The sequence below is a fragment of the Petromyzon marinus genome, unplaced genomic scaffold (genome assembly GCF_048934315.1).
Source record: "Petromyzon marinus isolate PM22_M1 ecotype Great Lakes invasive population unplaced genomic scaffold, UKy_Petmar_22M1.pri1.0 PM_G_Scaffold_51, whole genome shotgun sequence".
Classification (NCBI taxonomy): domain Eukaryota; kingdom Metazoa; phylum Chordata; class Hyperoartia; order Petromyzontiformes; family Petromyzontidae; genus Petromyzon; species Petromyzon marinus.
Window position 1 is genome coordinate 1,587,024 of NW_027423004.1, and position 25,477 is coordinate 1,612,500.

The 25,477-nt window shown below is 55.5% G+C and overlaps 1 long non-coding RNA gene across 1 annotated transcript in view; it reads right to left on the reverse strand.

Annotated features, from left to right (window-relative positions):
* LOC142917449 (uncharacterized) overlaps window positions 1–23,943 on the reverse strand; it is a 152,364-nt gene extending 128,421 nt beyond the window's left edge. The window contains exon 1 of the long non-coding RNA XR_012936992.1: window positions 23,751–23,943. This is a non-coding gene — a long non-coding RNA (uncharacterized LOC142917449). The remainder of the gene's footprint in view (window positions 1–23,750) is intronic.
* Window positions 23,944–25,477: the final 1,534 nt, after the last annotated feature.

Genomic DNA, 25,477 nt, shown 5'->3' on the forward strand with positions numbered 1-25,477 from the left:
GTACACACACAGGACAGACACAGAAAGACACACGCTGTACACCCACAGGACACAGACACAGAAAGACACGCTGTACACCCACAGGACACAGACACAGAGAGACACGTGCTGTACACACAGGACACAGACAGAGAGACATGCTGTACACACACAGGACACAGACACAGAGAGACACACGCTGTACACACACAGGACACAGACATAGAGAGACACACGCTGTACACACACAGGACACACAGAGAGACACACGCTGTACACACACAGGACACAGACACAGAGAGACACGTGCTGTACACACACAGGACACAGACACAGACACACGCTGTACACACACAGGACACAGACACAGAGAGACACACGCTGTACACACACATGACACAGAGAGACACACGCTGTACACACACAAGACACAGACACAGAGAGACACACGCTGTACACACACAGGACACAGACACAGAGACACACGCTGTACACACACAGGACACAGAGAGACACACGCTGTACACGCACAGGACACAGAGAGACACACGCTGTACACGCACAGGACACAGACACAGAGAGACACACGCTGTACACACACAAGACACAGACACAGAGAGACACACGCTGTACACACACAGGACACAGACACAGAGAGACACACGCTGTACACACACAGGACACAGACACAGAGACACACGCTGTACACGCACAGGACACAGACACAGAGAGACACACGCTGTACACACACAGGACACAGACACATAGAGACACACGCTGTACACACACAGGACACAGACACAGAGAGACACGCTGTACACACACAGGACACAGACACAGAGAGACACACGCTGTACACGCACAGGACACAGACAGAGAGACACGCTGTACACGCACAGGACACAGACACAGAGACACACGCTGTACACACACAGCACACAGAGAGACACACGCTGTAAACACACAGGACACAGACACAGAGACACACGCTGTACACACACAGGACACAGACACAGAGAGACACACGCTGTACACACACAGGACACAGACACATAGAGACACACGCTGTACACACACAGGACACAGACACAGAGAGACACGCTGTACACACACAGGACACAGACACAGAGAGACACACGCTGTACACACACAGGACAGACACAAAGAAACACACGCTGTACACGCACAGGACAGACACAGAGAGACACACGCTGTACACACACAGGACACAGACACAGAGAGACACGTGCTGTACACACACAGGACACAGACAGAGAGACACGCTGTACACACACAGGACACAGACACAGAGAGACACACGCTGTACACACACAGGACACAGACACAGAGAGACACACGTTGTACACACACAGGACACACAGAGAGACACACGCTGTACACACACAGGACACACAGAGAGACACGCTCTACACACACAGGACACACAGAGAGACACGCTGTACACACATAGGACACAGACACAGAGAGACACACGATGTACACGCACAGGACAGACACAGAGAGACACACGCTGTACACACACAGGACACAGACACAGAGAGACACGTGCTGTACACACACAGGACACAGACACAGAGAGACACACGCTGTACACACACAGGACACAGACAGAGACACACGCTGTACACACACCGGACACAGAGAGACACACGCGGTACACGCACAGGACACAGACACAGAGAGACACGATGGACACACACAGGACACAGACAGAGAGACACACGCTGTACACACACAGGACACAGACACAGAGAGACACACGCTGTACACACACATGACACAGAGAGACACACGCTGTACACACACAGGACACAGACACAGAGAGACACGCTGTACACACACACACACACACAGACACACGCTGTACCCACACAAGACACAGACACAGAGACACACGCTGTACACACACAGGACACAGAGAGACACACACTGTACACACACAGGACACAGACACAGAGAGACACACGCTGTACACACACAGGACACAGACAGAGAGACACGCTGTACACGCACAGGACACAGACAGAGAGACACGCTGTACACGCACAGGACACAGACAGAGAGACACGCTGTACACGCACAGGACACAGACAGAGAGACACGCTGTACACGCACAGGACACAGACACAGAGAGACATGCTGTACACACACAGGACACAGAGAGACACACGCTGCACACACACAGGACACAGACACAGAGACACACGCTGTACACGCACAGGACACAGACACAGAGAGACACACGCTGTACACACACAGGACACAGACAGAGAGACACGCTGTACACGCACAGGACACAGACACAGAGAGACATGCTGTACACACACAGGACACAGAGAGACACACGCTGCACACACACAGGACACAGACACTGAGAGACACACGCTGTACACACACAGCACACAGAGAGACACACGCTGTAAACACACAGGACACAGACACAGAGACACACGCTGTACACACACAGGACACAGACACAGAGAGACACACGCTGTACACACACAGGACACAGACACAGAGAGACACATGCTGTACATACACAGGACACAGACACATAGAGACACACGCTGTACACACACAGGACACAGAGACAGAGAGACACACGCTGTACACACACAGGACACAGACACAGAGAGACACACGCTGTACACAGGACAGACACAGAGAGACACACGCTGTACACGCACAGGACAGACACAGAGAGACACACGCTGTACACACACAGGACACAGACACAGAGAGACACGTTCTGTACACACACAGGACACAGACAGAGAGACACGCTGTACACACACAGGACACAGACAGACACACGCTGTACACACACAGGACACAGACACAGAGAGACACACGCTGTACACACACAGGACACACAGAGAGACACACGCTGTACACACACAGGACACACAGAGAGACACGCTCTACACACACAGGACACACAGAGAGACACACGCTGTACACACATAGGACACAGACACAGAGAGACACACGATGTACACGCACAGGACAGACACAGAGAGACACACGCTGTACACACACAGGACACAGACACAGAGAGACACGTGCTGTACACACACAGGACACAGACACAGAGAGACACACGCTGTACACACACATGACACAGAGAGACACACGCGGTACACACACAGGACACAGACACAGAGACACACGCTGTACACACACCGGACACAGAGAGACACACGCGGTACACGCACAGGACACAGACACAGAGAGACACGCTGGACACACACAGAGAGACACACGCTGTACCCACACAAGACACAGACACAGAGAGACGCACGCTGTACACACACAGGACACAGACACAGAGAGACACACACTGTACACACACAGGACACAGACACATAGACACACGCTGTACACGCACAGGACACAGACACAGAGAGACACACGCTGTACACACACAGGACACAGACAGAGAGACACGCTGTACACGCACAGGACACAGACACAGAGAGACACATACTGTACACACACAGGACACAGAGAGACACACGCTGTACACACACAGGACACAGACACAGAGAGACACACGCTGTTCACACACATGACACAGAGAGACACACGCTGTACACACACAGGACACAGACACAGAGAGACACGCTGTACACACACAGAGAGACACACGCTGTACCCACACAAGACACAGACACAGAGAGACGCACGCTGTACACACACAGGACACAGACACAGAGAGACACACACTGTACACACACAGGACACAGACACATAGACACACGCTGTACACGCACAGGACACAGACACAGAGAGACACACGCTGTACACACACAGGACACAGACAGAGAGACACGCTGTACACGCACAGGACACAGACAGAGAGACACATGCTGTACACACACAGGACACAGAGAGACACACGCTGTACACACACAGGACACAGACACAGAGAGACACACGCTGTACACACACAGGACACAGACACAGAGAGACACACGCTGTACACACACGTACACAGAGAGACACATGCTGTACACACACAGGACACAGACACAGAGAGACACACGCTGTACACACACAGGACACAGACACAGAGAGACACACGCTATACACACAGGACACAGAGACACACGCTGTACACGCACAGGACACAGACACAGAGAGACACACGCTGTACACACACAGGACACAGACAGAGAGACACGCTGTACACGCACAGGACACAGACACAGAGACATGCTGTACACACACAGGACACAGAGAGACACACGCTGTAAACACACAGGACACAGACACAGAGAGACCCACGCTGCACACACACAGGACACAGACACACGCTGTACACACACAGGACACAGAAACAGAGAGACACATGCTGTACACACACAGGACACAGAGAGACACACGCTGGACACCCACAGGACACAGACACAGAGAGACACACGCTGTACACGCACAGGACAGACACAGAGAGACACACGCTGTACACACACAGGACACAGACACAGAGAGACACACGCTGTACACACACAGGACACAGACACAGAGAGACACACGCTGTACACACACAGGACACAGACATAGAGAGACACACACAGGACACACAGAGAGACACGCTGTACACACACAGGATACAGACACAGAGAGACACACGCTGTACACGCACAGGACACAGACACAGAGAGACACACGCTGTACACACACAGGACACAGACAGAGAGACACACGCTGTACACACACAGGACACAGACATAGAGAGACACACACAGGACACAGAGAGACACGCTGTACACGCACAGGACACAGACACAGAGACATGCTGTACACACACAGGACACAGAGAGACACACGCTGTACACGCACAGGACACAGACACAGAGAGACAAAAGGCGATCTGGGCCTTGTTTAAGTAACGAATGATATTAAAATATAGTCATCGTGTTTTCTGGTCGGATTCATCGAAGAGTTGCGAGGAAGTTGTAAAAGTCGATGTCGATTTTTTTTTGTTCCCCCAGCGAACGCGCGGCCGCCTCAAGATGGTGGCGGGCGGTGACGGGCGGGTTAATGGCGAGTCGATCACGTGACCCTCGCCGATCACGTGACACCCGCGCGGGGGAGGGCGGGAAATAGGCGCTCCTCGGCACGTAAACATTCGCGTTGTTTTACATTAAGCCCCAGGTTCGTTGTGGTGTTGTTAACGTTGTCGGCGCATGTGTGGCTTAATAAATTAACTTTTACGTTGAAAAAAGAAAAAGAGAGTGAGAGAACAGGCTAGCAGTGGAGAGGCTAGGAGAGTGAGAGAGAACAGGCTAGCAGTGGAGAGGCTAGGAGAGAGAGAGAACAGGCTAGCAGTAGAGAGGCTAGGAGCGTGAGAGAACAGGCTAGCAGTGGAGAGGCTAGGAGCGTGAGAGAACAGGCTAGCAGTAGAGAGGCTAGGAGCGTGAGAGAGAACAGGCTAGCCGTGGAGAGGCTATGAGAGTGAGAGAACAGGCTAGCAGTAGAGAGGCTAGGAGCGTGAGAGAGAACAGGCTAGCAGTGGAGAGGCTAGGAGAGTGAGAGAGAACAGGCTAGCAGTGGAGAGGCTAGGAGAGAGAGAACAGGCTAGCAGTGGAGAGGCTAGGAGAGTGAGAGAACAGGCTAGCAGTGGAGAGGCTAGGAGAGTGAGAGAACAGGCTAGCAGTGGAGAGGCTAGGAGCGTGAGAGAACAGGCTAGCAGTAGAGAGGCTAGGAGCGTGAGAGAGAACAGGCTAGCAGTGGAGAGGCTAGGAGGGTGAGAGAACAGGCTAGCAGTGGAGAGGCTAGGAGGGTGAGAGAACAGGCTAGCAGTGGAGAGGCTAGGAGCGTGAGAGAACAGGCTAGCAGTAGAGAGGCTAGGAGGGTGAGAGAGAACAGGCTAGCCATGGAGAGGCTATGAGAGTGAGAGAACAGGCTAGCAGTAGAGAGGCTAGGAGCGTGAGAGAGAACAGGCTAGCAGTGGAGAGGCTAGGAGAGTGAGAGATAACAGGCTAGCAGTGGAGAGGCTAGGAGAGTGAGAGAGAACAGGCTAGCAGTGGAGAGGCTAGGAGAGAGAGAGAACAGGCTAGCAGTGGAGAGGCTAGGAGAGAGAGAACAGGCTAGCAGTGGAGAGGCTAGGAGAGTGAGAGAACAGGCTAGCAGTAGAGAGTCTAGGAGCGTGAGAGAGAACAGGCTAGCAGTGGAGAGGCTAGGAGGGTGAGAGAACAGGCTAGCAGTGGAGAGGCTTGGAGCGTGAGAGAGAACAGGCTAGCAGTGGAGAGGCTAGGAGAGTGAGAGAGAACAGGCAGGCAGTGGAGAGGCTAGGAGAGAGAGAGAACAGGCTAGCAGTGGAGAGGCTAGGAGGGTGAGAGAACAGGCTAGCAGTGGAGAGGCTAGGAGAGTGAGAGAGAACAGGCTAGCAGTGGAGAGGCTAGGAGGGTGAGAGAACAGGCTAGCAGTGGAGAGGCTAGGAGCGTGAGAGAACAGGCTAGCAGTGGAGAGGCTAGGAGCGTGAGAGAACAGGCTAGCAGTGGAGAGGCCAGGAGCGTGAGAGAACAGGCTAGCAGTGGAGAGGCCAGGAGGGTGAGAGAACAGGCTAGCAGTGGAGAGGCTAGGAGAGGGAGAGAGAACACGCGAGCAGTGGAGAGGCTTGCAGAGTGAGAGAGAACAGGCTAGCAGTGGAGAGGCTAGGAGAGGGTGAGAGAACAGGCTAGCAGTGGAGAGGCTAGGAGAGTGAGAGAACAGGCTAGCAGCGGAGAGGCTTGGAGAGAGAGAACAGGGCAGCAGTGGAGAGGCTAGGAGCGTGAGAGAGAACAGGCTAGCAGTGGAGAGGCTAGGAGCATGAGAGCACAGGCTAGCAGTGGAGAGGCTAAGGAGAGTGAGAGAACAGGCTAGCAGTAGAGAGGCTAGGAGCGTGAGAGAGAACAGGCTAGCAGTGGAGAGGCTAGGAGAGTGAGAGAGAGAACAGGCTAGCAGTGGAGAGGCTAAGGAACGTGAGAGAACAGGCTAGCAGTGGAGAGGCTAGGAGCGTGAGAGAACAGGCTAGCAGTAGAGAGGCTAGGAGGGTGAGAGAACAGGCTAGCCGTGGAGAGGCTATGAGAGTGAGAGAACAGGCTAGCAGTAGAGAGGCTAGGAGCGTGAGAGAGAACAGGCTAGCAGTGGAGAGGCTAGGAGAGTGAGAGAGAACAGGCTAGCAGTGGAGAGGCTAGGAGAGAGAGAGAACAGGCTAGCAGTGGAGAGGCTAGGAGCGTGAGAGAGAACAGGCTAGCAGTGGAGAGGCTAGGAGAGTGAGAGAGAACAGGCTAGCAGTGGAGAGGCTAGGAGAGTGAGAGAGAACAGGCTAGCAGTGGAGAGGCTAGGAGAGTGAGAGAGAACAGGCTAGCAGTGGAGAGGCTAGGAGAGAGAGAACAGGCTAGCAGTGGAGAGGCTAGGAGAGTGAGAGCACAGGCTAGCAGTGGAGAGGCTAGGAGAGTGAGAGAACAGGCTAGCAGTGGAGAGGCTAGGAGCGTGAGAGAATAGGCTAGCAGTAGAGAGGCTAGGAGCGTGAGAGAGAACAGGCTAGCAGTGGAGAGGCTAGGAGGGTGAGAGAACAGGCTAGCAGTGGAGAGGCTAGGAGCGTGAGAGAACAGGCTAGCAGTGGAGAGGCTAGGAGAGTGAGAGAGAACAGGCAGGCAGTGGAGAGGCTAGGAAAGTGAGAGAGAACAGGCTAGCAGTGGAGAGGCTAGGAGGGTGAGAGAACAGGCTAGCAGTGGAGAGGCTAGGAGAGTGAGAGAGAACAGGCTAGCAGTGGAGAGGCTAGGAGCGTGAGGGAACAGGCTAGCAGTAGAGAGGCTAGGAGCGTGAGAGAGAACAGGCTAGCAGTGGAGAGGCTAGGAGCGTGAGAGAGAACAGGCTAGCAGTGGAGAGGCTAGGAGAGTGAGAGAGAACAGGCAGGCAGTGGAGAGGCTAGGAGAGTGAGAGAGAACAGGCTAGCAGTGGAGAGGCTAGGAGGGTGAGAGAACAGGCTAGCAGTGGAGAGGCTAGGAGCATGAGAGAACAGGCTAGCAGTGGAGAGGCTAGGAGAGAGAGAACAGGCTAGCAGTGGAGAGGCTAGGAGCGTGAGAGAACAGGCTAGCAGTGGAGAGGCTAGGAGTGTGAGAGAACAGGCTAGCAGTAGAGAGGCTAGGAGGGTGAGAGAGAACAGGCTAGCCGTGGAGAGGCTATGAGAGTGAGAGAACAGGCTAGCAGTAGAGAGGCTAGGAGCGTGAGAGAACAGGCTAGCAGTGGAGAGGCTAGGAGAGTGAGAGATAACAGGCTAGCAGTGGAGAGGCTAGGAGAGTGAGAGAGAACAGGCTAGCAGTGGAGAGGCTAGGAGAGTGAGAGAACAGGCTAGCAGTGAAGAGGCTAGGAGCGTGAGAGAACAGGCTAGCAGTAGAGAGGCTAGGAGCGTGAGAGAGAACAGGCTAGCAGTGGAGAGGCTAGGAAGGTGAGAGAACAGGCTAGCAGTGGAGAGGCTAGGAGGGTGAGAGAACAGGCTAGCAGTGGAGAGGCTAGGAGAGTGAGAGAACAGGCTAGCAGTGGAGAGGCTAGGAGCGTGAGAGAACAGGCTAGCAGTGGAGAGGCTAGGAGAGAGAGAACAGGCTAGCAGTGGAGAGGCTAGGAGCGTGAGAGAACAGGCTAGCAGTGGAGAGGCCAGGAGGGTGAGAGAACAGGCTAGCAGTGGAGAGGCTTGGAGAGAGAGAACAGGGCAGCAGTGGAGAGGCTAGGAGCGTGAGAGAGAACAGGCTAGCAGTGGAGAGGCTAGGAGCGTGAGAGAACAGGCTAGCAGTGGAGAGACTAAGGAGAGTGAGAGAACAGGCTAGCAGTAGAGAGGCTAGGAGCGTGAGAGAGAACAGGCTAGCAGTGGAGAGGCTAGGAGAGTGAGAGAGAGAACAGGCTAGCAGTGGAGAGGCTAAGGAGCGTGAGAGAACAGGCTAGCAGTGGAGAGGCTAGGAGCGTGAGAGAGAACAGGCTAGCAGTGGAGAGGCTAGGAGGGTGAGAGAGAACAGGCGAGCCGTGGAGAGGCTATGAGAGTGAGAGAACAGGCTAGCAGTAGAGAGGCTAGGAGCGTGAGAGAGAACAGGCTAGCAGTGGAGAGGCTAGGAGAGTGAGAGAGAACAGGCTAGCAGTGGAGAGGCTAGGAGAGAGAGAACAGGCTAGCAGTGGAGAGGCTAGGAGAGTGAGAGCACAGGCTAGCAGTGGAGAGGCTAGGAGAGTGAGAGAACAGGCTAGCAGTGGAGAGGCTAGGAGCGTGAGAGAATAGGCTAGCAGTAGAGAGGCTAGGAGCGTGAGAGAGAACAGGCTAGCAGTGGAGAGGCTAGGAGGGTGAGAGAACAGGCTAGCAGTGGAGAGGCTAGGAGTGTGAGAGAACAGGCTAGCAGTGGAGAGGCTAGGAGAGTGAGAGAGAACAGGCAGGCAGTGGAGAGGCTAGGAAAGTGAGAGAGAACAGGCTAGCAGTGGAGAGGCTAGGAGGGTGAGAGAACAGGCTAGCAGTGGAGAGGCTAGGAGAGTGAGAGAGAACAGGCTAGCAGTGGAGAGGCTAGGAGCGTGAGGGAACAGGCTAGCAGTAGAGAGGCTAGGAGCGTGAGAGAGAACAGGCTAGCAGTGGAGAGGCTAGGAGGGTGAGAGAACAGGCTAGCAGTGGAGAGGCTAGGAGCGTGAGAGAGAACAGGCAGGCAGTGGAGAGGCTAGGAGCGTGAGAGAGAACAGGCTAGCAGTGGAGAGGCTAGGAGCGTGAGAGAACAGGCTAGCAGTGGAGAGGCTAGGAGAGAGAGAACAGGCTAGCAGTGGAGAGGCTAGGAGCGTGAGAGAACAGGCTAGCAGTGGAGAGGCTAGGAGTGTGAGAGAACAGGCTAGCAGTAGAGAGGCTAGGAGGGTGAGAGAGAACAGGCTAGCCGTGGAGAGGCTATGAGAGTGAGAGAACAGGCTAGCAGTAGAGAGGCTAGGAGCGTGAGAGAACAGGCTAGCAGTGGAGAGGCTAGGAGAGTGAGAGAGAACAGGCTAGCAGTGGAGAGGCTAGGAGAGAGAGAGAACAGGCTAGCAGTGGAGAGGCTAGGAGAGTGAGAGAGAACAGGCTAGCAGTGGAGAGGCTAGGAGAGAGAGAACAGGCTAGCAGTGGAGAGGCTAGGAGAGTGAGAGAACAGGCTAGCAGTGGAGAGGCTAGGAGAGTGAGAGAACAAGCTAGCAGTGGAGAGGCTAGGAGAGTGAGAGAACAGGCTAGCAGTGGAGAGGCTAGGAGAGTGAGAGAGAACAGGCTAGCAGTGGAGAGGCTAGGAGAGAGAGAACAGGCTAGCAGTGGAGAGGCTAGGAGAGTGAGAGAACAGGCTAGCAGTGGAGAGGCTAGGAGAGTGAGAGAACAGGCTAGCAGTGGAGAGGCTAGGAGAGTGAGAGAACAGGCTAGCAGTGGAGAGGCTAGGAGAGTGAGAGAACAGGCTAGCAGTGAAGAGGCTAGGAGCGTGAGAGAACAGGCTAGCAGTAGAGAGGCTAGGAGCGTGAGAGAGAACAGGCTAGCAGTGGAGAGGCTAGGAAGGTGAGAGAACAGGCTAGCAGTGGAGAGGCTAGGAGGGTGAGAGAACAGGCTAGCAGTGGAGAGGCTAGGAGCGTGAGAGAACAGGCTAGCAGTGGAGAGGCTAGGAGGGTGAGAGAACAGGCTAGCAGTGGAGAGGCTAGGAGGGTGAGAGAACAGGCTAGCAGTGGAGAGGCTAGGAGCGTGAGAGAACAGGCTAGCAGTGGAGAGGCTAGGAGGGTGAGAGAACAGGCTAGCAGTGGAGAGGCTAGGAGAGAGAGAGAGAGCAGGCGAGCAGTGGAGAGGCTAGGAGAGGGAGAGAGAACAGGCTAGCAGTGGAGAGGCTAGGAGAGGGTGAGAGAACAGGCTAGCAGTGGAGAGGCTAGGAGAGGGTGAGAGAACAGGCTAGCAGTGGAGAGGCTAGGAGAGTGAGAGAACAAGCTACCAGTGGAGAGGCTTGGAGAGAGAGAACAGGGCAGCAGTGGAGAGGCTAGGAGCGTGAGAGAACAGGCTAGCAGTAGAGAGGCTAGGAGCGTGAGAGAGAACAGGCTAGCAGTGGAGAGGCTAGGAAGGTGAGAGAACAGGCTAGCAGTGGAGAGGCTAGGAGGGTGAGAGAACAGGCTAGCAGTGGAGAGGCTAGGCGCGTGAGAGAACAGGCTAGCAGTGGAGAGGCTAGGAGGGTGAGAGAACAGGCTAGCAGTGGAGAGGCTAGGAGCGTGAGAGAACAGGCTAGCAGTGGAGAGGCCAGGAGGGTGAGAGAACAGGCTAGCAGTGGTGAGGCTAGGAGCGTGAGAGAGAACAGGCTAGCAGTGGAGAGGCTAGGAGAGAGAGAGAGCAGGCGAGCAGTGGAGAGGCTAGGAGAGGGAGAGAGAACAGGCTAGCAGTGGAGAGGCTAGGAGAGGGTGAGAGAACAGGCTAGCAGTGGAGAGGCTAGGAGAGTGAGAGAACAGGCTAGCAGTGGAGAGGCTAGGAGAGTGAGAGAACAGGCTAGCAGTGGAGAGGCTTGGAGAGAGAGAACAGGGCAGCAGTGGAAAGGCTAGGAGCGTGAGAGAACAGGCTAGCAGTGGAGAGGCTAAGGAGAGTGAGAGAACAGGCTAGCAGTAGAGAGGCTAGGAGCGTGAGAGAGAACAGGCTAGCAGTGGAGAGGCTAGGAGAGTGAGAGAGAGAGAACAGGCTAGCAGTGGAGAGGCTAAGGAGTGTGAGAGAGAGAACAGGCTAGCAGTGGAGGCTAAGGAGTGTGAGAGAACAGGCTAGCAGTGGAGAGGCTAGGAGCGTGAGAGAACAGGCTAGCAGTGGAGAGGCTAAGGAGAGTGAGAGAACAGGCTAGCAGTAGAGAGGCTAGGAGCGTGAGAGAGAACAGGCTAGCAGTGGAGAGGCTAGGAGAGTGAGAGAGAGAACAGGCTAGCAGTGGAGAGGCTAAGGAGTGTGAGAGAGAGAACAGGCTAGCAGTGGAGGCTAAGGAGTGTGAGAGAACAGGCTAGCAGTGGAGAGGCTAGGAGAGTGAGAGAGAACAGGCTAGCAGTGGAGAGGCTAGGAGAGTGAGAGAGAGAGAACAGGCTAGCAGTGGAGAGGCTAAGGAGGGTGAGAGAATAGGCTAGCAGTGGAGTGGCTAGGAGCGTGAGAGAACAGGCTAGCAGTAGAGAGGCTAGGAGAGAGAGAATAGGCTAGCAGTGGAGAGGCTAGGAGCGTGAGAGAACAGGCTAGCAGTGGAGAGGCCAGGAGGGTGAGAGCACAGGCTAGCAGTGGAGAGGCTAGGAGCGTGAGAGAGAACAGGCTAGCAGTGGAGAGGCTAGGAGAGAGAGAGAGAACAGGCTAGCAGTGGAGAGGCTAGGAGAGGGTGAGAGAACAGGCTAGCAGTGGAGAGGCTAGGAGAGGGTGAGAGAACAGGCTAGCAGTGGAGAGGCTAGGAGAGTGAGAGAACAGGCTAGCAGTGGAGAGGCTTGGAGAGAGAGAACAGGGCAGCAGTGGAGAGGCTAGGACCGTGAGAGAGAACAGGCTAGCAGTGGAGAGGCTAGGAGAGTGAGAGAGAGAACAGGCTAGCAGTGGAGAGGCTAAGGAGCGTGAGAGAACAGGCTAGCAGTGGAGAGGCTAGGAGAATGAGAGAGAACAGGCTAGCAGTGGAGAGGCTAGGAGAGTGAGAGAGAACAGGCTAGCAGTGGAGAGGCTAGGAGAGAGAGAACAGACTAGCAGTGGAGGCTAGGAGAGTGAGAGAACAGGCTAGCAGTGGAGAGGCTAGGAGCGTGAGAGAACAGGCTAGCAGTAGAGAGGCTAGGAGCGTGAGAGAGAACAGGCTAGCAGTGGAGAGGCTAGGAGGGTGAGAGAACAGGCTAGCAGTGGAGAGGCTAGGAGCGTGAGAGAGAACAGGCTAGCAGTGGAGAGGCTAGGAGAGTGAGAGAGAACAGGCAGGCAGTGGAGAGGCTAGGAGAGTGAGAGAGAACAGGCTAGCAGTGGAGAGGCTAGGAGGGTGAGAGAACAGGCTAGCAGTGGAGAGGCTAGGAGCATGAGAGAACAGGCTAGCAGTGGAGAGGCTAGGAGAGAGAGAACAGGCTAGCAGTGGAGAGGCTAGGAGCGTGAGAGAACAGGCTAGCAGTGGAGAGGCTAGGAGTGTGAGAGAACAGGCTAGCAGTAGAGAGGCTAGGAGGGTGAGAGAGAACAGGCTAGCCGTGGAGAGGCTATGAGAGTGAGAGAACAGGCTAGCAGTAGAGAGGCTAGGAGCGTGAGAGAACAGGCTAGCAGTGGAGAGGCTAGGAGAGTGAGAGATAACAGGCTAGCAGTGGAGAGGCTAGGAGAGTGAGAGAGAACAGGCTAGCAGTGGAGAGGCTAGGAGAGTGAGAGAACAGGCTAGCAGTGAAGAGGCTAGGAGCGTGAGAGAACAGGCTAGCAGTAGAGAGGCTAGGAGCGTGAGAGAGAACAGGCTAGCAGTGGAGAGGCTAGGAAGGTGAGAGAACAGGCTAGCAGTGGAGAGGCTAGGAGGGTGAGAGAACAGGCTAGCAGTGGAGAGGCTAGGAGAGTGAGAGAACAGGCTAGCAGTGGAGAGGCTAGGAGCGTGAGAGAACAGGCTAGCAGTGGAGAGGCTAGGAGAGAGAGAACAGGCTAGCAGTGGAGAGGCTAGGAGCGTGAGAGAACAGGCTAGCAGTGGAGAGGCCAGGAGGGTGAGAGAACAGGCTAGCAGTGGAGAGGCTTGGAGAGAGAGAACAGGGCAGCAGTGGAGAGGCTAGGAGCGTGAGAGAGAACAGGCTAGCAGTGGAGAGGCTAGGAGCGTGAGAGAACAGGCTAGCAGTGGAGAGACTAAGGAGAGTGAGAGAACAGGCTAGCAGTAGAGAGGCTAGGAGCGTGAGAGAGAACAGGCTAGCAGTGGAGAGGCTAGGAGAGTGAGAGAGAGAACAGGCTAGCAGTGGAGAGGCTAAGGAGCGTGAGAGAACAGGCTAGCAGTGGAGAGGCTAGGAGCGTGAGAGAGAACAGGCTAGCAGTGGAGAGGCTAGGAGGGTGAGAGAGAACAGGCGAGCCGTGGAGAGGCTATGAGAGTGAGAGAACAGGCTAGCAGTAGAGAGGCTAGGAGCGTGAGAGAGAACAGGCTAGCAGTGGAGAGGCTAGGAGAGTGAGAGAGAACAGGCTAGCAGTGGAGAGGCTAGGAGAGAGAGAACAGGCTAGCAGTGGAGAGGCTAGGAGAGTGAGAGCACAGGCTAGCAGTGGAGAGGCTAGGAGAGTGAGAGAACAGGCTAGCAGTGGAGAGGCTAGGAGCGTGAGAGAATAGGCTAGCAGTAGAGAGGCTAGGAGCGTGAGAGAGAACAGGCTAGCAGTGGAGAGGCTAGGAGGGTGAGAGAACAGGCTAGCAGTGGAGAGGCTAGGAGTGTGAGAGAACAGGCTAGCAGTGGAGAGGCTAGGAGAGTGAGAGAGAACAGGCAGGCAGTGGAGAGGCTAGGAAAGTGAGAGAGAACAGGCTAGCAGTGGAGAGGCTAGGAGGGTGAGAGAACAGGCTAGCAGTGGAGAGGCTAGGAGAGTGAGAGAGAACAGGCTAGCAGTGGAGAGGCTAGGAGCGTGAGGGAACAGGCTAGCAGTAGAGAGGCTAGGAGCGTGAGAGAGAACAGGCTAGCAGTGGAGAGGCTAGGAGGGTGAGAGAACAGGCTAGCAGTGGAGAGGCTAGGAGCGTGAGAGAGAACAGGCAGGCAGTGGAGAGGCTAGGAGCGTGAGAGAGAACAGGCTAGCAGTGGAGAGGCTAGGAGCGTGAGAGAACAGGCTAGCAGTGGAGAGGCTAGGAGAGAGAGAACAGGCTAGCAGTGGAGAGGCTAGGAGCGTGAGAGAACAGGCTAGCAGTGGAGAGGCTAGGAGTGTGAGAGAACAGGCTAGCAGTAGAGAGGCTAGGAGGGTGAGAGAGAACAGGCTAGCCGTGGAGAGGCTATGAGAGTGAGAGAACAGGCTAGCAGTGGAGAGGCTAGGAGAGTGAGAGAGAACAGGCTAGCAGTGGAGAGGCTAGGAGAGAGAGAGAACAGGCTAGCAGTGGAGAGGCTAGGAGAGTGAGAGAGAACAGGCTAGCAGTGGAGAGGCTAGGAGAGAGAGAACAGGCTAGCAGTGGAGAGGCTAGGAGAGTGAGAGAACAGGCTAGCAGTGGAGAGGCTAGGAGAGTGAGAGAACAGGCTAGCAGTGGAGAGGCTAGGAGAGTGAGAGAACAAGCTAGCAGTGGAGAGGCTAGGAGAGTGAGAGAACAGGCTAGCAGTGGAGAGGCTAGGAGAGTGAGAGAGAACAGGCTAGCAGTGGAGAGGCTAGGAGAGTGAGAGAGAACAGGCTAGCAGTGGAGAGGCTAGGAGAGTGAGAGAACAGGCTAGCAGTGGAGAGGCTAGGAGAGTGAGAGAACAGGCTAGCAGTGGAGAGGCTAGGAGAGTGAGAGAACAGGCTAGCAGTGGAGAGGCTAGGAGAGTGAGAGAACAGGCTAGCAGTGAAGAGGCTAGGAGCGTGAGAGAACAGGCTAGCAGTAGAGAGGCTAGGAGCGTGAGAGAGAACAGGCTAGCAGTGGAGAGGCTAGGAAGGTGAGAGAACAGGCTAGCAGTGGAGAGGCTAGGAGGGTGAGAGAACAGGCTAGCAGTGGAGAGGCTAGGAGCGTGAGAGAACAGGCTAGCAGTGGAGAGGCTAGGAGGGTGAGAGAACAGGCTAGCAGTGGAGAGGCTAGGAGGGTGAGAGAACAGGCTAGCAGTGGAGAGGCTAGGAGCGTGAGAGAACAGGCTAGCAGTGGAGAGGCTAGGAGGGTGAGAGAACAGGCTAGCAGTGGAGAGGCTAGGAGAGAGAGAGAGCAGGCGAGCAGTGGAGAGGCTAGGAGAGGGAGAGAGAACAGGCTAGCAGTGGAGAGGCTAGGAGAGGGTGAGAGAACAGGCTAGCAGTGGAGAGGCTAGGAGAGGGTGAGAGAACAGGCTAGCAGTGGAGAGGCTAGGAGAGTGAGAGAACAAGCTACCAGTGGAGAGGCTTGGAGAGAGAGAACAGGGCAGCAGTGGAGAGGCTAGGAGCGTGAGAGAACAGGCTAGCAGTAGAGAGGCTAGGAGCGTGAGAGAGAACAGGCTAGCAGTGGAGAGGCTAGGAAGGTGAGAGAACAGGCTAGCAGTGGAGAGGCTAGGAGGGTGAGAGAACAGGCTAGCAGTGGAGAGGCTAGGCGCGTGAGAGAACAGGCTAGCAGTGGAGAGGCTAGGAGGGTGAGAGAACAGGCTAGCAGTGGAGAGGCTAGGAGCGTGAGAGAACAGGCTAGCAGTGGAGAGGCCAGGAGGGTGAGAGAACAGGCTAGCAGTGGTGAGGCTAGGAGCGTGAGAGAGAACAGGCTAGCAGTGGAGAGGCTAGGAGAGAGAGAGAGCAGGCGAGCAGTGGAGAGGCTAGGAGAGGGAGAGAGAACAGGCTAGCAGTGGAGAGGCTAGGAGAGGGTGAGAGAACAGGCTAGCAGTGGAGAGGCTAGGAGAGTGAGAGAACAGGCTAGCAGTGGAGAGGCTAGGAGAGTGAGAGAACAGGCTAGCAGTGGAGAGGCTTGGAGAGAGAGAACAGGGCAGCAGTGGAAAGGCTAGGAGCGTGAGAGAACAGGCTAGCAGTGGAGAGGCTAAGGAGAGTGAGAGAACAGGCTAGCAGTAGAGAGGCTAGGAGCGTGAGAGAGAACAGGCTAGCAGTGGAGAGGCTAGGAGAGTGAGAGAGAGAGAACAGGCTAGCAGTGGAGAGGCTAAGGAGTGTGAGAGAGAGAACAGGCTAGCAGTGGAGGCTAAGGAGTGTGAGAGAACAGGCTAGCAGTGGAGAGGCTAGGAGCGTGAGAGAACAGGCTAGCAGTGGAGAGGCTAAGGAGAGTGAGAGAACAGGCTAGCAGTAGAGAGGCTAGGAGCGTGAGAGAGAACAGGCTAGCAGTGGAGAGGCTAGGAGAGTGAGAGAGAGAACAGGCTAGCAGTGGAGAGGCTAAGGAGTGTGAGAGAGAGAACAGGCTAGCAGTGGAGGCTAAGGAGTGTGAGAGAACAGGCTAGCAGTGGAGAGGCTAGGAGAGTGAGAGAGAACAGGCTAGCAGTGGAGAGGCTAGGAGAGTGAGAGAGAGAGAACAGGCTAGCAGTGGAGAGGCTAAGGAGGGTGAGAGAATAGGCTAGCAGTGGAGTGGCTAGGAGCGTGAGAGAACAGGCTAGCAGTAGAGAGGCTAGGAGAGAGAGAATAGGCTAGCAGTGGAGAGGCTAGGAGCGTGAGAGAACAGGCTAGCAGTGGAGAGGCCAGGAGGGTGAGAGCACAGGCTAGCAGTGGAGAGGCTAGGAGCGTGAGAGAGAACAGGCTAGCAGTGGAGAGGCTAGGAGAGAGAGAGAGAACAGGCTAGCAGTGGAGAGGCTAGGAGAGGGTGAGAGAACAGGCTAGCAGTGGAGAGGCTAGGAGAGGGTGAGAGAACAGGCTAGCAGTGGAGAGGCTAGGAGAGTGAGAGAACAGGCTAGCAGTGGAGAGGCTTGGAGAGAGAGAACAGGGCAGCAGTGGAGAGGCTAGGACCGTGAGAGAGAACAGGCTAGCAGTGGAGAGGCTAGGAGAGTGAGAGAGAGAACAGGCTAGCAGTGGAGAGGCTAAGGAGCGTGAGAGAACAGGCTAGCAGTGGAGAGGCTAGGAGAATGAGAGAGAACAGGCTAGCAGTGGAGAGGCTAGGAGAGTGAGAGAGAACAGGCTAGCAGTGGAGAGGCTAGGAGAGAGAGAACAGACTAGCAGTGGAGGCTAGGAGAGTGAGAGAACAGGCTAGCAGTGGAGAGGCTAGGAGAGTGAGAGAACAGGCTAGCAGTGGAGAGGCTAGGAGCGTGAGAGAACAGGCTAGCAGTAGAGAGGCTAGGAGCGTGAGAGAGAACAGGCTAGCAGTGGAGAGGCTAGGAGGGTGAGAGAACAGGCTAGCAGTGGAGAGGCTAGGAGCGTGAGAGAGAACAGGCTAGCAGTGGAGAGGCTAGGAGAGTGAGAGAGAACAGGCAGGCAGTGGAGAGGCTAGGAGAGTGAGAGAGAACAGGCTAGCAGTGGAGAGGCTAGGAGGGGGAGAGAACAGGCTAGCAGTGGAGAGGCTAGGAGGGTGAGAGAACAGGCTAGCAGTGGAGAGGCTAGGAGCATGAGAGAGAACAGGCTAGCAGTGGAGAGGCTAGGAGAGTGAGAGAACAGGCAGGCAGTGGAGAGGCTAGGAGAGTGAGAGAGAACAGGCTAGCAGTGGAGAGGCTAGGAGGGTGAGAGAACAGGCTAGCAGTGGAGAGGCTAGGAGAGTGAGAGAACAGGCTAGCAGTGGAGAGGCTAGGAGGGTGAGAGAACAGGCTAGCAGTGGAGAGGCGAGGAGCGTGAGAGAACAGGCTAGCAGTGGAGAGGCTAGGAGAGAGAGAACAGGCTAGCAGTAGAGAGGCTAGGAGCGTGAGAGAACAGGCTAGTAGTGGAGAGGCCAGGAGGGTGAGAGAACAGGCTAGCAGTGGAGAGGCTAAGGAGAGTGAGAGAACAGGCTAGCAGTAGAGAGGCTAGGAGCGTGAGAGAGAACAGGCTAGCAGTGGAGAGGCTAGGAGAGTGAGAGAGAGAACAGGCTAGCAGTGGAGAGGCTAAGGAGCGTGAGAGAACAGGCTAGCAGTGGAGAGGCTAGGAGCGTGAGAGAACAGGATAGCAGTAGAGAGGCTAGGAGGGTGAGAGAGAACAGGCTAGCCGTGGAGAGGCTATGAGAGTGAGAGAACAGGCTAGCAGTAGAGAGGCTAGGAGCGTGAGAGAGAACAGGCTAGCAGTGGAGAGGCTAGGAGAGTGAGAGAGAACAGGCTAGCAGTGGAGAGGCTAGGAGAGTGAGAGAGAACAGGCTAGCAGTGGAGAGGCTAGGAGAGTGAGAGAGAACAGGCTAGCAGTGGAGAGGCTAGGAGAGAGAGAACAGGCTAGCAGTGGAGAGGCTAGGAGAGTGAGAGAACAGGCTAGCAGTGGAGAGGCTAGGAGAGTGAGAGAACAGGCTAGCAGTGGAGAGGCTAGGAGAGTGAGAGAACAGGCTAGCAGTGGAGAGGCTAGGAGAGTGAGAGAGAACAGGCTAGCAGTGGAGAGGCTAGGAGAGAGAGAACAGGCTAGCAGTGGAGAGGCTAGGAGAGTGAGAGAACAGGCTAGCAGTGGAGAGGCTAGGAGAGTGAGAGAACAGGCTAGCAGTGGAGAGGCTAGGAGAGTGAGAGAACAGGCTAGCAGTGAAGAGGCTAGGAGCGTGAGAGAACAGGCTAGCAGTAGAGAGGCTAGGAGCGTGAGAGAGAACAGGCTAGCAGTGGAGAGGCTAGGAAGGTGAGAGAACAGGCTAGCAGTGGAGAGGCTAGGAGGGTGAGAGAACAGGCTAGCAGTGGAGAGGCTAGGAGAGTGAGAGAACAGGCTAGCAGTGGAGAGGCTAGGAGGGTGAGAGAACAGGCTAGCAGTGGAGAGGCTAGGAGGGTGAGAGAACAGGCTAGCAGTGGAGAGGCTAGGAGCGTGAGAGAACAGGCTAGCAGTGGAGAGGCCAGGAGGGTGAGAGAACAGGCTAGCAGTGGAGAGGCTAGGAGAGAGAGAGAGCAGGCGAGCAGTGGAGAGGCTAGGAGAGGGAGAGAGAACAGGCTAGCAGTGGAGAGGCTAGGAGAGGGTGAGAGAACAGGCTAGCAGTGGAGAGGCTAGGAGAGTGAGAGAACAAGCTAGCAGTGGAGAGGCTTGGAGAGAGAGAACAGGGCAGCAGTGGAGAGGCTAGGAGCGTGAGAGAACAGGCTAGCAGTAGAGAGGCTAGGAGCGTGAGAGAGAACAGGCTAGCAGTGGAGAGGCTAGGAAGGTGAGAGAACAGGCTAGCAGTGGAGAGGCTAGGAGGGTGAGAGAACAGGCTAGCAGTGGAGAGGCTAGGCGCGTGAGAGAACAGGCTAGCAGTGGAGAGGCTAGGAGGGTGAGAGAACAGGCTAGCAGTGGAGAGGCTAGGAGCGTGAGAGAACAGGCTAGCAGTGGAGAGGCCAGGAGGGTGAGAGAACAGGCTAGCAGTGGTGAGGCTAGGAGCGTGAGAGAGAACAGGCTAGCAGTGGAGAGGCTAGGAGAGAGAGAGAGCAGGCGAGCAGTGGAGAGGCTAGGAGAGGGAGAGAGAACAGGCTAGCAGTGGAGAGGCTAGGAGAGGGTGAGAGAACAGGCTAGCAGTGGAGAGGCTAGGAGAGGGTGAGAGAACAGGCTAGCAGTGGAGAGGCTAGGAGAGTGAGAGAACAGGCTAGCAGTGGAGAGGCTTGGAGAGAGAGAACAGGGCAGCAGTGGAGAGGCTAGGAGCGTGAGAGAACAGGCTAGCAGTGGAGAGGCTAAGGAGAGTGAGAGAACAGGCTAGCAGTAGAGAGGCTAGGAGCGTGAGAGAGAACAGGCTAGCAGTGGAGAGGCTAGGAGAGTGAGAGAGAGAACAGGCTAGCAGTGGAGAGGCTAAGGAGTGTGAGAGAGAGAACAGGCTAGCAGTGGAGGCTAAGGAGTGTGAGAGAACAGGCTAGCAGTGGAGAGGCTAGGAGCGTGAGAGAACAGGCTAGCAGTGGAGAGGCTAAGGAGAGTGAGAGAACAGGCTAGCAGTAGAGAGGCTAGGAGCGTGAGAGAGAACAGGCTAGCAGTGGAGAGGCTAGGAGAGTGAGAGAGAGAACAGGCTAGCAGTGGAGAGGCTAAGGAGTGTGAGAGAGAGAACAGGCTAGCAGTGGAGGCTAAGGAGTGTGAGAGAACAGGCTGGCAGTGGAGAGGCTAGGAGAGTGAGAGAGAACAGGCTAGCAGTGGAGAGGCTAAGGAGGGTGAGAGAATAGGCTAGCAGTGGAGTGGCTAGGAGAGAGAGAATAGGCTAGCAGTGGAGAGGCTAGGAGAGAGAGAATAGGCTAGCAGTGGAGAGGCTAGGAGCGTGAGAGAACAGGCTAGCAGTGGTGAGGCTAGGAGCGTGAGAGAGAACAGGCTAGCAGTGGAGAGGCTAGGAGAGAGAGAGAGCAGGCGAGCAGTGGAGAGGCTAGGAGAGGGAGAGAGAACAGGCTAGCAGTGGAGAGGCTAGGAGAGGGTGAGAGAACAGGCTAGCAGTGGAGAGGCTAGGAGAGGGTGAGAGAACAGGCTAGCAGTGGAGAGGCTAGGAGAGTGAGAGAACAGGCTAGCAGTGGAGAGGCTTGGAGAGAGAGAACAGGGCAGCAGTGGAGAGGCTAGGAGCGTGAGAGAACAGGCTAGCAGTGGAGAGGCTAAGGAGAGTGAGAGAACAGGCTAGCAGTAGAGAGGCTAGGAGCGTGAGAGAGAACAGGCTAGCAGTGGAGAGGCTAGGAGAGTGAGAGAGAGAACAGGCTAGCAGTGGAGAGGCTAAGGAGTGTGAGAGAGAGAACAGGCTAGCAGTGGAGGCTAAGGAGTGTGAGAGAACAGGCTAGCAGTGGAGAGGCTAGGAGCGTGAGAGAACAGGCTAGCAGTGGAGAGGCTAAGGAGAGTGAGAGAACAGGCTAGCAGTAGAGAGGCTAGGAGCGTGAGAGAGAACAGGCTAGCAGTGGAGAGGCTAGGAGAGTGAGAGAGAGAACAGGCTAGCAGTGGAGAGGCTAAGGAGTGTGAGAGAGAGAACAGGCTAGCAGTGGAGGCTAAGGAGTGTGAGAGAACAGGCTGGCAGTGGAGAGGCTAGGAGAGTGAGAGAGAACAGGCTAGCAGTGGAGAGGCTAAGGAGGGTGAGAGAATAGGCTAGCAGTGGAGTGGCTAGGAGAGAGAGAATAGGCTAGCAGTGGAGAGGCTAGGAGAGAGAGAATAGGCTAGCAGTGGAGAGGCTAGGAGCGTGAGAGAACAGGCTAGCAGTAGAGAGGCTTGGAGAGTGAGAGAACAGGCAGGCAGTGGAGAGGCCAGGAGGGTGAGAGCACAGGCTAGCAGTGGAGAGGCTAGGAGCGTGAGAGAGAACAGGCTAGCAGTGGAGAGGCTAGGAGAGAGAGAGAGAACAGGCTAGCAGTGGAGAGGCTAGGAGAGAGTGAGAGAACAGGCAGGCAGTGGAGAGGCTAGGAGAGTGAGAGAGAACAGGCTAGCAGTGGAGGCTAGGAGAGTGAGAGAACAGGCTAGCAGTGGAGAGGCTAGGAGAGTGAGAGAACAGGCTAGCAGTGGAGATGCTAGGAGCGTGAGAGAACAGGCTAGCAGTAGAGAGGCTAGGAGCGTGAGAGAGAACAGGCTAGCAGTGGAGAGGCTAGGAGGGTGAGAGAACAGGCTAGCAGTGGAGAGGCTAGGAGCGTGAGAGAGAACAGGCTAGCAGTGGAGAGGCTAAGGAGAGTGAGAGAACAGGCTAGCAGTAGAGAGGCTAGGAGTGTGAGAGCGAACAGGCTAGCAGTGGAGAGGCTAGGAGAGTGAGAGAGAGAACAGGCTAGCAGTGGAGAGGCTAAGGAGTGTGAGAGAACAGGCTAGCAGTGGAGAGGCTAGGAGAGTGAGACAACAGGCAAGCAGTGGAGAGGCTAGGAGGGTGAGAGAACAGGCTAGCAGTGGAGTGGCTAGGAGCGTGAGAGAACAGGCTAGCAGTAGAGAGGCTAGGAGAGAGAGAATAGGCTAGCAGTGGAGAGGCTAGGAGCGTGAGAGAACAGGCTAACAGTGGAGAGGCCAGGAGGGTGAGAGCACAGGCTAGCAGTGGAGAGGCTAGGAGAGTGAGAGAGAACAGGCTAGCAGTGGAGAGGCTAGGAGAGGGTGAGAGAACAGGCTAGCAGTGGAGAGGCTAGGAGAGGGTGAGAGAACAGGCTAGCAGTGGAGAGGCTTGGAGAGAGAGAACAGGGCAGCAGTGGAGAGGCTAGGAGCGTGAGAGAGAACAGGCTAGCAGTGGAGAGGCTAGGAGAGAGTGAGAGAACAGGCTAGCAGTGGAGAGGCTTGGAGAGAGAGAACAGGGCAGCAGTGGAGAGGCTAGGAGCGTGAGAGAGAACAGGCTAGCAGTGGAGAGGCTAGGAGCGTGAGAGAACAGGCTAGCAGTGGAGAGGCTAAGGAGAGTGAGAGAACAGGCTAGCAGTAGAGAGGCTAGGAGCGTGAGAGAGAACAGGCTAGCAGTGGAGAGGCTAGGAGAGTGAGAGAACAGGCTAGCAGTGGAGAGGCTAAGGAGCGTGAGAGAACAGGCTAGCAGTGGAGAGGCTAGAAGAGTGAGAGAGAACAGGCTAGCAGTGGAGAGGCTAGGAGAGTGAGAGAGAACAGGCTAGCAGTGGAGAGGCTAGGAGAGTGAGAGAGAACAGGCTAGCAGTGGAGAGGCTAGGAGAGGGTGAGAGAACAGGCTAGCAGTGGAGAGGCTAGGAGAGTGAGAGAACAGGCTAGCAGTGGAGAGGCTTGGAGAGAGAGAACAGGGCAGCAGTGGAGAGGCTAGGAGCGTGAGAGAGAACAGGCTAGCAGTGGAGAGGCTAGGAGCGTGAGAGAACAGGCTAGCAGTGGAGAGGCTAAGGAGAGTGAGAGAACAGGCTAGCAGTAGAGAGGCTAGGAGCGTGAGAGAGAACAGGCTAGCAGTGGAGAGGCTAGGAGAGGGTGAGAGAACAGGCTAGCAGTGGAGAGGCTAGGAGAGTGAGAGAACAGGCTAGCAGTGGAGAGGCTTGGAGAGAGAGAACAGGGCAGCAGTGGAGAGGCTAGGAGCGTGAGAGAGAACAGGCTAGCAGTGGAGAGGCTAGGAGCGTGAGAGAACAGGCTAGCAGTGGAGAGGCTAAGGAGAGTGAGAGAACAGGCTAGCAGTAGAGAGGCTAGGAGCGTGAGAGAGAACAGGCTAGCAGTGGAGAGGCTAGGAGAGGGTGAGAGAATAGGCCTCGTCGCCGAGCGCAGTCTATCGCCTAAGCTCGACCGGAACAGCCGACCTCGCCTTTTACCGGTATCCACTCACCTCTTCTTTACGCTGCCCGATGGGGCTTGGGGGGGGGGAAAGGCTCGCCCTGAACTCCACCCTGCGAACCTCACGCGGAATGTTGAGGACGGCTGAGGCCGCCTGAACTTCGTGCCGACGTTCCTGAATGACTCCGCAGAATTTTTTTGCTCCGCTCCCACTCCCTTATATGGCAACAAAAACCCGTTAGTACCCGGATCATCTGACGTCATCCTGCGCATCCAATCGAACGCCCCCGGCTGTTGGGGGGTGGGGGGGGAGGAGTCTCGTCATCCCCCCCACCCGCGCCCCCGCCCCCCTCCCGCTGTTTACCCAGTGACAAATCGCTGCCCGTGGCGCTAACGGTGATTGGCTGGGACTGTTGCCGGGGGCTGCAGAGGCGCCGGGGGGTGTCTGAGAGGAGGCAGAAGCTGTGAGGTGACGTCATCGGTTGGGCCCAATCAAAGGTAGACGAGAAGCGACGGCGGTGATTGGCTGGGACTGTTGCCGGGGGCCGCAGAGGCGCCGGGGGGTGTCTGGTGGTGGATGACGCGTTGTGTGCGGGAGACACGCCATATATTAATTCTAGATTTGCATATATTATCAGAGCATGTTGTGTTTGCGTGTTCATCACAAGTTCGTGCGGTTAATGCAGCAGAGTTGATTCCTCGCAAAAAAAGGGGTTTTTTATTGCCAGACAGGGTAAAACTTAATTCTTATTTTTTTAGTTCTTTCGGTAAAGTCACGTAGGTATAAAATAAATCAGAATTTTAACCAGAGTATAGATTCCTGCATTCACGAAAGCTTCAAATCAACATTAATTCTTATTTTCTTCCAAACAGTGACCTCTGTCTTCGTAACAGACAGAAGCAATTCGAGGCTGTAACCTCTGTCTCGGTGCCATGATGCTTAAGTGAACCGAGGCTGTGTGAAAACAGCGACCTCTGTTTCAGTAACCTCTGTCTTCGTAATAGACAGAAGCAACTCGAGGCTGTAACCTCTGTCTCGGTGCCATGATTCTTAAGTGACCCGAGGCTGTGTGAAAACAGCGACCTCTGTTTCAGTAACCTCTGTCTTCGTAACAGACAGAAGCAACTCGAGGCTGTAACCTCTGTCTCGGTGCCATGATGCTTAAGTGACCCGAGGCTGTGTGAAAACAGCGACCTCTGTTTCAGAGAGGAGCGGTGGCGCAGCGGTTAGCGGCCTCGCCGAGTTCGATTCCCGCACACGGTCAGCAAACGCGAGTGACGATTATCCGAACTGGTCCTGGGCCTCCCCTAGGTCAACTCAGCCTCAAATTGAGTAGCCGATGCGGCGTCTAATCAAAGCCGCTACTTAAAACATTTTTTTGTTAAATTGTCTTTGCATTTTATTTTAGCGGTACAATGTTGTGATGCGTTTGATAATAAATTCGGTTTACTCGGGGAGACAAAGACAGCCGGGCGTGGTGCTGGCCGCCCACCCCTTTCCGTGTACCGTTCCGGCATTCAAGAGGCGCTGCTCGCTGAACAGCACTTGCCCCAGAAGTCCGCCACAGGCTACAACAACACCACCGGTGTGGGGGGGTCTTTTGTCTTTGGTGGCTGTGTCAGTTGTGAAAACAGCGACCTCTGTATCCCGGTGTGGGGGTGGGGGGGTTTGTAACAGACAGATGGAACTAAAGAGGCGTTGCAACGTCACGTGATTTCCCGACACTTTTGATATCGCCAGAGTTCATTACCCCGCCAACATCGCAGCAGCAGCAGCGG